The sequence below is a fragment of the Macrotis lagotis genome, chromosome 2, assembly GCF_037893015.1.
Source record: "Macrotis lagotis isolate mMagLag1 chromosome 2, bilby.v1.9.chrom.fasta, whole genome shotgun sequence".
In the NCBI taxonomy this organism is placed as follows: Eukaryota; Metazoa; Chordata; class Mammalia; order Peramelemorphia; family Peramelidae; genus Macrotis; species Macrotis lagotis.
Window position 1 is genome coordinate 34,074,563 of NC_133659.1, and position 12,894 is coordinate 34,087,456.

The window sequence follows — 12,894 nt, forward strand, 5'->3', positions numbered from 1 at the left end:
GAGGTTGGGAAGGAGGTGTACATAGTTGTCATCAGTTAGTCCATCAACAGGCGTTTGTTTGGCACTCAGTAAGCACTTAATGTATGCTTGCTGACTGACTGCTTGCAATGTCAGTAAATAAGCATTATTATTTTTAAATTAAATTTTTGTAATCAGCAAAAATCCATCTTCTCTTCCACCTACTTCACCCCACCTCCCAAATGAGAAAGAAAAACAAATTCCTTTCACAAACATGTAGAGTCAAGCAAAAAAAAAAAGTCCACATTAGCCATGTCCAAAGAATACGTTTAATTCTACATTCTGAGGTCTTTGCCTCTCTCTCTGCAGATGGACATGTTTCACCATCAGTCATCTGAAATCATGGCTAGTCATCAAGCCGATCAGAGTTCCCAAGTCTTGCAAAATTGTTTGTCTTTAGATTTTTTGTCATCCTATCCATTATCCTCCTAGTTCTCTTCATGCTGCACCAGTTCAAACATTTCCCTAGCTTTCGATAAACTGTTCTTTTCATCATTTCTTACAGTCAATAGCATTTATCACACACACAGAAAATACTTCCCCATTGTGGGCACCTCTCTGTTTCCAATTCTTTGCCGCCTCAAAAAGACCTAGAAATATTTTTTGTACAATTTGCTTGACTTAGGAGCCTATATCAAATGAGATGGTAATTGCAATGTGCTTGGCACAATGTCTAGTTCTATTTAAAGATCAGCTATCACTATGATTATTATTGTTGTTGCCTCCCTTAATCTACTCTCCCTCCTCCCTGTTTTCTTTTCACTTGTTTCCTTGTTCCATAAAATGTATTTCTTTATAAGCTTTATGTATGCGCTTATATGTGTATGTTTATTGAATTTATTATTAATCTTATGCATTAAGAACTTAAATATTCACTAAAACTCTTGGGAAACTGTACTCATCCCTCCTTTGAGTATTCAGATAAGATTTGTGTCATCATCTCCTCCTATCCCTTCCTTCGTGTTTATATAGCTTTCTACTTGGGCATTCTGATTATGTGAGATAATTTTTCCTAACCTGCCCCTTCTTTCCCATTGTTCTTTCAAGATGAACAAAACATAATAGAACCACTCCCAGCTCTTCTGTCTATTTAGACTTTATTTAGATTTCCTTCTATGCTTGGGACCTCCTAGCTCTGGAACAGCCTACCACACCTGTGTTCTACTCACTCTGAAATTTTCCTCCATAAAATCCACCCATCCCTCCATTTCATTAGTGAGTTCTTTTGTGGGCCTTCATTTTGTGGAAGGAACCAAGCAAGCCTAATTTCCTTCTTTTCCTGATCCTGTTCCTTACTCTTCCTCACACTCCCCTCAATCTTCCAGTTTCCTTTTGTTAAAGTCTTCAAGTGGGGCTGGAGTGGGAATTGAGGGGTGGGGGAGAGTATTAGAATGTAAGCTACTTGAGGGTAGGGACTATCTTTTGGTTTGTTTTGCTATCTCCCCATGCTTAACATTGACTTAGGCATCTTTTCATTTGTTTAGTCTTGTTATGACTTCCTTGAACCATAGCACTTCAGGCCCTTCTAGCCTCACTGTATCCAAGTTCAGTTTGTTTCATCCACCTTATTCTTTGCTACCCTTTTCTCTTTTTGCCTTCAATCTTTCCCAACATCAGGGTCTTTTCCAATGAGACCTATCTTCTTATGATGTGGTCAAAGTATTTAAGTTTCAGCTTCAGAGTTTGTCCTTCCAATTAGTAATCTGAATTACTTTCTTTAAGTATTAACGAATTTGATCTCCTTGCTGTCCAAGGGACTCTTAAAAGTCTTCTCCAACTGGAAACGGGACAATTCTGCAGTACTCAACTTTCCATGTAATCCAACTCTCACAATCATACATTACTACTGGAAAAACCACAGTTTTGATTATATTTAACTTTGTTGGCAAGGTGATGTCTTTCCTTTTTAGTATGCTGTCCAGATTTGACATAACTTTCCTTCCAGGAAGCAAGCATTTTTTAATTTCATGGTTGCATTTACTATCTGCAGTGATTTTTCAGCCCCAGGATAGAAAAATCTAACACTGCTTCCATTTCTTCTCCCTCTATTTGTCGACAAGTAAGGGGACCAGTTGCCATGATATTAAATTTTTTTTTTAAGTTAAGTTTCAGGACAACTTTTGCACTCTCCTCTTTCATTCTCATCAAGAGATTTCTTAATTCTTTTTCACTTTCTGCCAAGAGTAGTATCTTCTGCAAAGCTAAGATTGTTAATATGTCTCCCAGCAATCTTAATTCTGTTTTTTGATTCATCCATCTTAGCATTTCACATAATTTACTCTGCATAAAAGTTAAATAAATCAGGTAATAATATTCAACCTTGTTGCCCTCCTTTCCCAAACTAAAACCAAGCACTTGTTCTATGTTCAGTCTAATTGTTGCTTCTTGACCCACATAGAGGTTCCTCAGGAGACAGTAAGATAATTTGGTAATCCCATCCATTCCCTTTGAGGACTTGAAACATTTTGTTGTGATCCACATAGTCAAGGGTTTGGGGGTAGACAAACAGAAATAGGTTTTTTTTTTTGAAACTCCCTTGCTATCTCCATAATCCAGTGAATACTGGAAATTTGGTCTCTAGTTCCTCTGCCACTTCAAAAACCAGTCTGCTCTTCTGGTAATTCTCAGTTGATATATTGTTGAAGCCTTGCTTGCAAAATCTTAAGCCTAACCTTACTGGCATGTCTTTAGCATTGCCCTTCTTTAAAAGGGCATAAACTGATCTTTTCCAATCCAGTGGGCACTATTGAGTTTTCCAAATATGCTGACATATTGAGTGAAGCACTTTAATAACATCATCTTTTAGGACCTTAAATATTTCAGATAGAATTCCATTGCCTCCACTAACCTCCAGTATTTATCATTTCCCTTTTCTCTCATATTAGCCAGTTTGGTAGATGTAAGATGGTACTTCAGAATTGTTGTAATTTGCATTTTTCCAATCAGTCATGATTTAGTTTGTCTCACCAGAAAATCATTTTGCTTTCTTCCATTTCTTTTTCTTTGGAATGCTTTTTATTGCTACCTCCTGTACAATATTGCAAATACCTATCCTTAGTACTTTAGGCACTCCACCTATTAGATCTAAGCCCTTAAATTTATTTATCATTTCCACTTTATATTTATAAGGGATTTTTTAAAGATCATGCCTACATAGTCTAATGATTTTCCCTAGTTTTTTCAAGTTAAGTCTAAATTTTGCAATAAGAAGCTCTTGGGGACAGCTAGATGGTGCAATGGTTAAAGCACTGACCATTGGGTCAGGATCTGAATTCAAATCCTGTCTCAGATACTTACTATCTGTGTGACCCTGGGAAAGTCACTTAATTCCAATTGCCTTACCAAAAAAAGAAGAAAGAAAGAAAGAAAGAAAGAAAGAAAGAAAGAAAGAAAGAAAGAAAGAAAGAAAAGAAGGAAGAAGAAGAAGAAGAAAAAGAAAAGACCTATTATCTGAGTCAAAGTTGTTTCCATGTTTTCTTTTAACTGATTGTGTAGTTTCTCCACCTTTGGCTGCAAAGGATATAATCAATCTGGTTTTGATGTTGACCATCTGGTGATATCCATATGTAGAGCTGCCTTTTGAGTTATTGAAAAAAAGATGTTTGCTATGACCAATGAACTATCTTGGCCTTCATGGAATTCTATTCATTTCTGACCTATTTCATTTTGTAATCAAAGACTCAACTTGCATGTTATTCCAATTGTCTTTTGATTCTTCATCATTCCAGTCTTCTATAACGAATGTGCTGGATCTCTGCCTTGCCATGGTAGAAGGATTTGCATGACTTAATGAAACTCTGAGCTCTGTTGTGCAGAATTATTCTAGCTAGGCTTGTCATAGTGAAGAATTCTGACAAAAGGTGATCCACCGGAGAAGGAAATGGCAGAGTACTTCAGTATCTTTGCCAAGAAAACCTTATAGACAATATGAAAGTGATAAAAGCTATGATACTGGAAGAGAACCCCTTCAGACAAGATGTCCAACACAATACTGGTGAAGGATTGAAGGACAATTACAAGTCATTCCAGAAAAAAATGAAGTTGTTGAGCCAGAGCTGAAAGGAAGCTCAGTTGATGTGACTGATGACAAAAGAAAGAATCCAAAGCTGTAAACGTCAGTATTATATAGGAACCTGGAATGGAAGATCTAGGACCAAGGTAAATGGGACATGGTCAAACAAATGGCAAGACCCAAACATCAACATCATAAGTGTCAGTGAACTGAAATGAACAGGAAGGGGTGAACTGAATTCATGTAATCACTACATAAATTACTGTGAGCAAGAATCCTTTAGAGGGAAAAGGAGTCAATAAAAGTGGAGTCAGAGTCAATAAAAATATGAGAAAAGCAGGACTAGGGTACATTCTCAAAAAAGACAGGAATTTAGTAGATGCTCAATAAATGCTTATTTCTTTCCTTCCTCCTTCTTCTGACCCTTGATGATGAAGGGATTCAGAGGGGAACCCAAGTGTTGTCTCCCCATATTAGAATGTAAAATATATACTTATTTCGTCCTTTTATAATTGTTTGTTTATATTTCAATTTGTATATTTCTCTTGACTTCTGTGTTTGTACCTCAAAGTTTCCATGCAGCCTGGTCTTTTCATCCATAATTCTTGGAAGTATTTTCCTTCATTTGAAGTTCATTTTCCTCTCTGGAATTATACTCAGTTTTGCTGGGGAAATTATTCACCTTTGCCCTCTGGAATATCGTGTTACAAGCTCTGCACTCCTTTATAGTGGTGGATGCTAAATTGTGTGGAATTCTGACTGACTCCTCATTTTTGAATTCTTTTTTTCTGGTTGATGCAGGGTTTTTTTTAATTTGAGAACTCTGAATTTTTGCTTATAGAGCTAGGTTATGATTTAAAGTAGAATAATGAATTTCGTGAAACGATCATGTTATTTGGTTTTACTATTTGAGGTAATAATTCTATATAAAACATGCAATTAGTTCTTGACCTATAGAAATGTGTAAAGAAAAAAATTTAAAATAAGTTTCTTATCTGTTTATTAATATAATAGCAAATATAAGAAAAATATTTCTGATTCAAGTTTATCCCAAAGTAATAATTATAGAAAGCAAAATTTTAAAAAATTAGAATTATGGAACATCTTTTCTAAAGAAAAACCTACACTGATGTTATGATATAAAGATCATTATTTCTATTTAAAATGCTTTAGTAGCCAAGGACTGAACTGTCTTTTCTTTCTTTGACTCTTCATAAATGCACACTGGTAGAGGCAGTTTTAACCACATCTCAGTGAATTTGTATGCTCTCATTCTCATACAGATCCAAATATATAGTTGAATGACCTGGGGCATTATCCAAAATCAGTACGGCTTTAAATTTGATATTGTTGTCCTTTCAAAAGTTTTCAACAACTGGGCTAAAATAATTTGAAAACAAGTCTTCAGAATCAGCATTAGTCACCCATGCCTTCTTATTTAGCTGCCAAAGAGCTGGAACTGATCAGTGGCAGAAATTGAGGAGTTTGAGAATTATAAGCAAGTATTGATTTTAATTTAAATCTCCTTCTTAAAAAAAATCCCCTTGAGCATTACCTTCTAATAAAATTTTCAGGTGGTCCTTAAACAATTTAAATCCAGGTAGAATTTTTTCTTTATTAGAAATTATAAATTCTAGATGGCACCTTTTCCTAGAATAAGCCTGTTTTAACCACAATAAAAATTTGTCGATCAGTGTAGCCTCCTTTTTTGATTAAATTTCTTCAAAACATCAAGAGAGTTACCCCATCCTGATCTTCACCAGCCTCCTTGCCTGTAATTTCAACATTATGTAATGGAACTCAGATTTTGAAATGATTAACCCAACCAAGATTGCAGTAAAAGTTTCTTCATTATTCACTTAATTTCCATTTTCTTTCACTGCTTTAATTAAATTTAAAGCTTTTGTCTGGATGACTGCTCTTCTTAGAGAAATGCATTTTAAAAAAAATTGTAGTCTTTAATCCATATTGCTAAAGATACCCCATTTCTGTCATGATTGTTTACAACAAGCTGACTTAACTTACTTTTACTTTTATTTTGCCTGAATATTTTATAAGATTACATATGGTAGTTTCAGGCATTCTGATATCTTGTTCTATTTTAGAGTCACTATGACCACACCTACGCCATTTTATTAAATCAAATTTTTGTTCTAGTGTAATAACAAACCACTCCCTTGATTGTGATGGTAGTGCTCCTATCTCAGCTTCCCATCTCTTTGCTCATTTTATTAAAAGGCTCTTTTAAAAAAAATTAACTGCTCTTAGTAAAAAGTTAGTAGCACAGCACATTCACATGCGAGGATAGATAAGTGAAGACCAGTTAAATTGCAACATATTAAAACCCTAGACTAGTTTGCATGCATCTGATTAATTGAATTTTGATTCACATTTTCACACTCACTCAAATTTTGCATTATTTGAACTCATATCAATCACAATATCCCTGGGTGTTTCCATTCAGAAGGTGACCAATGGATTCTTTCTAATTCCACCTTACCCTCAGGTTCAAAGGGATCTGAGCAGTTTTCTTTAAAAATTCATTGGAATATGATTTTTAGGCTTTTCTTTTGGTTGTGGCTTTCAGGTAATTCAATGATTCTTAAATTCTCTCTCCCTGTTCTGTTTTTCAAGTCAGTTGTTTATACTATGAACTACCTCACATCTTCTTCTTCTGTCTTCTCAGTTTTTTGGTTTTGAATATTTCTTATTGTCCCATGAAGTCATTAGCTTTTATTTGGTCCATTCTGATTTTCAAGGAGTTTATTGCTTGGTCAAGGTTTTATAGCTCTTGTGCCAAACTCTTAATTCCCTTTCCAATTCTTTCTTTTAAACCTTTTTTCTTTTCTAATTTTTCTTTTTTTTGTGGTTTAAATTCATTTATAAACATCTTTTAAATACATTTTCTTAACTTTTGCTTCACATCTCCCAGTAAATTTAGTTTAGTAAGTGATCAAACTTTGTCTTTGAAGCTTTGCTTATAGATGTTTGGAATCATTTTTTTTCCCTGAGTTTCTCTTTGAGAATTTCTCATCATCATCATAGCTTTTAATGGTGGTATTCTTTCTTTGCTTTTTTATTATTCCAGACTACTTCATGACTTCAGGTTATGGCCAGGTTCTGTACTTCTGGAGGGAATGCCTGGGCTGCTTTCTTGGGTTATTGAGTATTGTGTTTTTTAAAAATTTTTTTTTATTTATTTAAGGCAATAGGATTAAGTGACTTGCCCAAGGTCACACAGTTCAGTTATTATTAAGTGTTTGAGGTTAGATTTGAACTCAAGTCGTCCTGACTCCGGGGTCAGTGCTCTAGCCACTGTGCCACCTAGATGCCCTGAGTTGCTGTGTTTTTCTGGGATCTCAGGGATAGTTCAGGTGGGAAATTTTCATACTTCCAATGTTCCTCAGGTGGTTTTTTTCAGGGCATGCTGTCCTCCATGGTATGATCTCTACAGATTTCTGACCTGAGTTTGTGTCTAAACAATGCATCTATTGGCTTGTCCCTGGTTGGAGTTCTAGTAAACTGCGACTCACTATCAACCAGCTGGAAAACGTTCAGAGTGAGAGAACCGTGGATTTCCCTTTGTTCTGCAACTCCCATCCTAGTTATTTGCCTACAAGCTTCAGTCTAGGTTGGAATGTTCCCCAAGTTTGCTCTTGGAGTCCTTGCTTCTGAATTTGCCCCTTGGTGGGTACACAGCCTCAAGTCCAGGATCCCTCCTTATTCGGAAGTAGTCCATTTAAGAACAGTTCCTTTCCTCAGTCTACTTCAGATCTGTGACTGAGAACTAGGGTGAGAAATAGAACTGCCAGTTCTCAGCCTCTGCAAACTACGCAAGCTTCTCTTTGTTGGATCTGGGGCTTTTTCTTATCCTGGTGCAGAGCTTCTCCTAAGATGGAATGCTCTTTTCAATGCACTCCTGACCAGACCCAGACCCTTATGTCTGGAGAGCTCTCTGTCAGTCTCCTATGCTCATCTGGTTAAAAAAATATTCACTGATTTTTTTTTTGGATTTTCTGAACATTATTCCATCCCATGCATATTAAAAAGCTATAGTCATCAGCTATCTTGGTCTCATTGATGCTCTTAAGTATTTATTATAAAGCAACAAATTATTCCAAGGATGCTGTTAAGCACTAGAGATACAAAGAAAGGCAAAAAATATTCCTGTCCTCAAGAAGCTTCCAGTTTAATGCATGCATACATCTATGAAGAGGATGCAAATAGGTATGCATATAGATATATAGAGAATGTCTACAATATATGCATATAGATCTATAATGTCTACTATCTATATCCATCTCTCTCTATATATCTATATCTATCTATATCATCTATCTCTATATCTATCTATCGATCTATCGATCTATCTATCTATCTATATCTATATCTCTCTCTATCTATTGAACTCAGATTTTGAAACGATTAACCCAACCAAGATAGTAGTAAAAGTTTCTTCATTATTCCCTTAATTTCCATTTTCTTTCATTGCCTTAATTAAATTTAAAGCTTTTGTCTGGATGACTGCTTTTCTTAGAAAAATGCATTTTAAAAAAATTGTAATCTTTAATCCACACTGCTAAAGATACCCCATTTCTATCATGATTGTTTACAAAAAACTGACTTAACTTTTCCTTTTCCTTTTATTTTGCCTGAATATTTTATAAGATTACATATGGTAGTTTCAGGCATTCTGATATCTTGTCCTATTTTAGAGTCACTATGACTCTATATATCTATCTATCTAGAATCATCTGAATGGGAAAAGGCACAAACAGTAGACAGAATCAGAAAAGAACTCCTGCAAGATGATGAGATTTGAACTAAGTATAGAAGGCAGACAGGGAAGCAATGAACTGAAATTAAGAAGGGAGTCAGTCATCAAACATGTATTAAATGCCTACTATTTGTTTTTTTTTTTTTTTTTAGGATTTTGCAAAGCAAATGGAGTTAAATGGCTTGCCCAAGGTCACACAGCTAGGTAATTATTAAGTGTCTGAGACCGGATTTGAACCCAGGTACTCCTGACTCCAGGGCCGGCGCTTTATCCACTATGCCACCTAGCCGCCCCAATGCCTACTATTTTTGAGAAACTTTTGCTAAACTCTGGAATACAAAGAAAGGTAAAAGACATTCTGTTCTAAAGGAACTCACATTCTAATGGAAGAGACAACATGTAAACTATGTCCAAGCTAGATATATTCAGAATAAATTGAAAATAAATGTTGGGGCGGCTAGGTGACTCAGTGGATAAAGCGCCGGCCCTGGAGTCAGGAGTACCTGGGTTCAAATCCGGTCTCAGACACTTAATAATTACCTAGCTGTGTGACCTTGGGCAAGCCATTTAACTCCATTTGCCTTGCAAAAAAAAAAATCTAAAAAAAGAAAATTAAAAAAAAAGAAAATAAATGGGAAGAATTGGGAAAAGTTTCTCATAGGTGGAATTTTAGCTGAGACTTGAAGGAAGCCAGGGAAGGCAGGAGGCAGAATTGAAGAGGGAAAGAATCCAAGCATGGGGGCATCCAATGAAAATACCTGGAGTCACATGTTCAAAAACATTTATGGCAGCTCCTTTTGTGGAGGCAAAAAAATTGGAAATTTTCTCCATCAGTTGGAGATTGACTGAATAAGAAGTGGTATATGAATGTGATGGAGAATACTATTGTTTTGTAAGAAATGATGAGCAAGATGAATTCAGAAAAGCCTTGAAAGACTTACATGAACTGATGCTGAGTGAAGTGAGCAGAACCAGGAGAACCTTGTACCCAGCATTATGTGATGAACAACTATAAGACTTGAATTTTTCTCAGCAATCCAGTGAGCAAAGACAATTCTAAAAGACTTGTGAAGGAAAATGTCATCCACATCCGGAGAAAGAACCATGGAGTCTTAATGCAGATCAAAGTAGACTATTTTCACTTCTTAAATTTGTTTTTTCCCTTTCTAATTCTTCTTTCTCAACATAATATGGAAATATGTTTAAAATGATTGTACACATATAACCTATATCAAATTGCTTGCTGTCTTGGGAGGGGGGAAGGAAGAAAAATTTAGAACTCAAAATCTTACAAAAATGAATGTTGACAACTATCCTTACATGTAATTGGAACAAAATAAAATATCATTGAAATGGAAAAGAAATTAACTGGAATTAAGAGATAGAGCATCTTTCTGAGAAACAGTCAGGAGGCCACTGTTGCTGAATCAGAGAATTCCTCAGGAAAGGAAGATATATATATATAAGGTCCAAGAAGTCAGGAAAAATGGGGGAGGGGCAAGTTATGAAGGACTTTGAAAGTCAATTAGACAGACAGTTAGTTGACTTAGTGCACAGAACACTGGTCCAGGAGCCAGGAGGACCTGAGTTCAAATTCAACTTCAGATACTTAGTACTTACTTAGCTGTGTGACTATGGACAAGTCACTTAACTCCACTGCCTTGCCAAAACAAAAAAAAATTAGAGGATTTTATACTGATCCTCAAGGTGATAGAGAGCCACTAGAGTTTGTTGAGTGGGGTTATGGATGATTGGAAGATTAATCCTCCAGTTGAAATGGAAGATGTTCTGGAATGGGGAAAGACTCCAGTTATTGAAATAGTCAAGGTAGGAGATGTTGAGGACCTGGCCCAGACTGTGGCAATGTCAGAAGAGAGAAGGGGTCCAGAGAAATGAGAAGTAGACAAAAGTGAATGACTTTCAATGAATGACTTCAATGTTCTCAGTGAAATCCGAGGCAAAGCTCTTAGCTGACAGGATGAGGTGGGGGGGGTGGAGAGGAACTATGGGAGATTTGAGAATGGATAAAATGGTTTAGAAGAGTCATTGTGGTGATTAGTAGAGTAATTCAATCAATTAGGAAGATATAAAAAGATTGTCTTGCCACAGTGAGAGCTCTCTTGAGGTTGTGTAACATAAATTGTATTGGACCTGTCAGAATGATTTTGTGATTTACTACAGCCCCATTCAGCTGGAAGTGAATTCAGAGTAGGAGCAAAGGCAGCAGAGGGTGGAAAAAATCCCCAAATGGGGCTTGACAAAGTACAATCAGAGATGGGATGAGAGGTCAAGGATGATAGAGAGTTAAACTGGTTCACTAAGGAATGAAGATGGGGAAAGGAGAAGAACATAGCCAGGGCAGAGAACTGAAGGACTGAGAGACTGGAAGTCACCTTGAGGATGAAGAACATAGTTTTGGATGGTAAGGCAGAAAGAGAAACAACAAAATATTAGGATCAGATATGGAAATTTATAAAGTTTACTCATATGGATTTGGAACAATGATGGACGAGGGCATGGCCATCCCTGTGGGGAGTTGTAGGCAATGAATAAGCTGATGAACCATGAAGTTTGGATGTCTGAGGGAACATCAACATGTAGACAAAATCTCCCAGTATGAGGGCAGGAGTTGACAAAGAGAGAGACACTGAACTGGTTGGAGAAATAAGGGGAATGTCCTGGAGGTTAGCAAGACAACTGCTCCCAGAATTTTGATTGAGTGGTAGATATGGATTGAGTGAACTTCAAAGGAGCATTGGTTACTGAGTGATGGAGGTAGAGGGAGAGCCTGGAAGAGGCAATGGGGAGGCGGAATATTCTGATTCCTCCACTTCAACTATTGTGTTGGGGGAAATGAGCACAAGTGCGGCCAGTGCTGGGAAGGAGACCCAGGGAGATTGTGTCATGAGGGGAGAGTTCAATCTCAGTGAGAACCAGGAGAATAGGAAATAAGCCTTTACAAAGAGCCTACTATGTTCTAGATACTCTTTGCTAAGTACTTTTCAAATATCTTGATAAGCTATGATGATCTCAGCTCCCCCAGCAGTTCAGTGACTAAGGACAAATGACTTGTGATGGGAAAATGTCATCCACATCCAGAGAAAAAAACGACGGCGTCTGACTGCAGACCAAAGCATACTATGTTCACTTTTAAAAACTTGTTTTATGTTTTTTCTTTCTTTCTCATGTTTTTTTCTCCCCCTTTAGTCATGATTCTTCTTTTCCAACATGACTAATATGAAGATATGTTAAACATGAGTGTACATATATAACCTGTATCACATTGTTCCCTGCCATGGGGAGGGAGGAGGAAGAGTGGGGTGGTAGAAAAATGTGGAACTCAAAAGCTTATAAAAAGATGAATGTTGAAAACTATCTTTGAATGTATTAGAAAAAAAATTAAATAACATTTTAAAAGCCCAAATATTCCATTTCATCCTCACAACAACTTTTCCATTATATTCCCCATTTTATAGCAGAAGAAAATGAGGCAAAGAGAGGTTAAGTGTTTTTCTCAGGGTCACACAATAAAGAGTCTGAAGCTAGATTTGGACTCATCATCTTGACTCCAGGTCCTGCTCTATTCTCTGCTCCAGTAGCTCCCTCTATGGACAGAAAAGCCAGGGAAGCCTTCCAGAAGATGGAAGAAATGGGATGTTCTGTGTCCACATAATCATTCTTTCTTCCTGTCTTTCTGCTTCATCATCTCCCTCTCTTCATCTTTCCTCATCTCTGGATTCCTGTCTATCTCCCCCAGGCCTTTCTCATTCTAAAGAATCTCTCCCAGGACTCTGCCTACTTCGGTGATGGCAATGTGAAGGAATGATCAAGAGAGTGGAGAAAAATGTAGTAGGAAATGTGGTTGAGAGTAAGGAAAAGAGAGAGTCCAAGGCTTGATCATGAGGACTTTGAAGCCTTCCTTGCCTTCCAGAGCTGAGTCTGGCCAGGTCAACCAAGGGTCGCCCCATTCACAACCAAGGGTCGCCCCATTCACAACCAAGGGTCGCTGTGGTGAGACTTGGGTGTGTTGTGTTTGAAGAAATAAGTTATTGTCATTGACTTATATTGGGAGCCTGACTGCTGAGAG